The following is a 2,793-nucleotide window of genomic DNA, read 5'->3' as shown; positions in this document are numbered from 1 at the left end:
TCATGCATATGGTACAAAACTATTGCAAGCCCATCATGGTTGTTTCCTCGTGGAAGGACATTGGGCAAAACTGTTAGTGCATGATCCTTGTGAGTGCCCTTCAAACTTTATGTCTGAGGAATTGAAGTCCTTCAAATAAGCAGGCACATGATAGAAAAATAGGCATATATATTATTTGTGAACCGCTTTTAAAAGATTGACACCTTAAAATCTTTATTCGCTTACGCACATTGTTGTACTTACAATTTTATGCATTTTTAGTTACTATAATGATTATATATGGTCGTTTGCCTCATTGCAGTTGCTTGTTTAGTGCATATATGAAGATCATTTATGTTTGTACTATAACTTATTTTCTTTTATAATTATCTTGAGAACTTATATATATCTTGTTTAAGAGTTCTAAGATGTGCTAATATTAACATTCTATTATTTATGGCAGCCTATGGATTCACTTCTTTGCCATTTGTATAGTTACAATATTTGTTTCCTACCTACTCTATTAATGACAATACTCCTATAAATGATATCGCAATGAATAAGTTGTCATACTTGGACTGAGATATTGGTAGCAAGAGAGTTGTGTAACAATTGTGAGTAAACTCATTTATTTACACTACATTAAAAATCTAGTTATAATTTTTCATGTATGGTGTATTATAATGTGATTTTTCATGTTTCAGGAATGATTTTAGAAAGAAATTCATGGCAGCCAATCCTTACTTTGGAAAGACAGTGACGAGGGTGAGTACAAGAACAAGAAGAAGAAAGATATGTTGTTTGACAATGAATTTCGTGTTTTATTTTATTTGTAATTTTTAATTAGAGTAAATGATTCTTGTTTGAGTGGTTAATTATTTACTTCGTAAATCTAGTAATATATTTTTTAAGGTCAAGACGATTATGTTTATAGACAATGCTATATGATTTTTGAGTCAAGTAGTAGTGTTATATTTGTTCCAAAATTTGTTTGATTAGATTTGTAAATACTTTGTATAAGTTTTCTTATTTTAATCTATAATTTGTTAGATTAATTTGTATATAAATATTTCATTTAAATCATAATTTTTAATTTAAAATAACAATTAATAATTTTTTTAAAAATTAAAAATATAACTTTTAAGGGCACCCAAAGAGAGTCCTTAAAACCTTACTTAAAGAGGCACTCAGCAGGATCTTTTAGGACTCATGGAAAAAAATCTCAGTTTTTAAAGCTCTCAAATAGAAGACTCATGCCCTGCAAGTCCTAAAAACATTTTTAGGGATCGCTTGTAATAGAGATTAATAATCTCAAATTTATTGGAGCTTAGAATTATAGGTCCTCACAGCGGCTCTATCAACACTATTGAAGGCAAGAGTTGATATAAAGGGAAAAATGGTTGAAAGACATATTTAAGAAGAAATTTGTTCTTCGAGCCAAATATGCAATTATGTGATAATAGTTATTAATTAATTACAAATTAGTTGTAATTAACAAAATTAATCAATATTTAATTATTATATAATTTTCAAAATTATATTAAATAATTAATTAATTATAATTTTCAAAATTATAATAAATTAAATATTTAATTTCGAAATTATTATTGGTTTTAATTAATTGGTAGAATTAATTAAATATCTTTATTTGAGTGGGAGATAATAATCTGATAAGTTCAAATTGGATTTGAATTTAAAAGATTGATATTTATTCAAATAATAAATTATATTTGATAATTAGTTAAAAAGATATTGTACGCCCTAAACATCCACAGGTTATTAGCGAGCTGGAAAATGACATAATTCTATCCGCCACGTGGAAGCCTCCTACCCGGAGCTGCTGTTACGAGTCTCCACCTCTTTAGCTCGAGCTAGTCAAAGGGTTAGTAAGAATACTCGAAGGCATCGGGTCAGCAGTGTGGACACCACGAGCTAGAACTACATTAAAGCTCGAGGTGCGGCATAGAACTGACACCCCCGACCATTTATGAAGTTAACCACGCAATGTAAACGTGCGCATATCGGACATCACGTGTCTACTCCTTTCTTGAATTCTCGGACACGCAGCATAAACATGCGTGTTCAGGCACCCCACGACTGGTTTGGGCCATGCGGCCCATTATCCCCCTTACCTATTGATTAGACAACACTTCATTGTCAGGTTTTAGGAATTAATCATAAGTGTCACAGAGGTGACATGATGGGTAAGAAGGTCACGGGATGACCCCCTTTACCAACACCCAGGTATCCTCTCCCTATAAATATGGAGACCCTGGGCGTTGCAAAGGGTTGGCTTCTAGCTTGTAAAGAAACACCTTGTAAGGGATACCTGAGATATATCAATAATATTGGCTGGTGGACTACAGGGATTTTAACCTTCGAACCACCTAAAAGGAAAGGAGTGATAACCTTCCCACCATACTAATTTTCCAGTTTAGAATATAAATATTTGCATATTACAATTCACTATTTAGCACTAATCCATCCCGTTTATTCGTATAATTATCTATTGGCGAAGAACCGCGTCAACAGTTTGGTGCTTTCATTGAGAGGATTTAGATTGGTGCTATTGCAAAAGCCTAACCATGGTGGTTACTCGTTTGAGGCATGGTAATGAAGTGGATCAACGTGATGGGCAGAAGGCCCACCATGCCGCCATATCCGATGAACAAAACCCCGAGGTTCAGCAGCGACCGGGAAAGCAGCCGATGGGCCAGGGCGACACCAGAAGTCTGGCTCCCCGGCCGCCAAATCTGAACTCGGATTTCTACACGGCGGTAGAGATGGAGAACGCACAGTTGAGAAGTCAATTGT

This window comes from Humulus lupulus, chromosome 6, assembly GCF_963169125.1.
Source record: "Humulus lupulus chromosome 6, drHumLupu1.1, whole genome shotgun sequence".
NCBI classification, from domain to species: domain Eukaryota; kingdom Viridiplantae; phylum Streptophyta; class Magnoliopsida; order Rosales; family Cannabaceae; genus Humulus; species Humulus lupulus.
The sequence above is the reverse complement of the archived record's forward strand: the minus strand, read 5'-3'. Positions refer to the sequence as shown.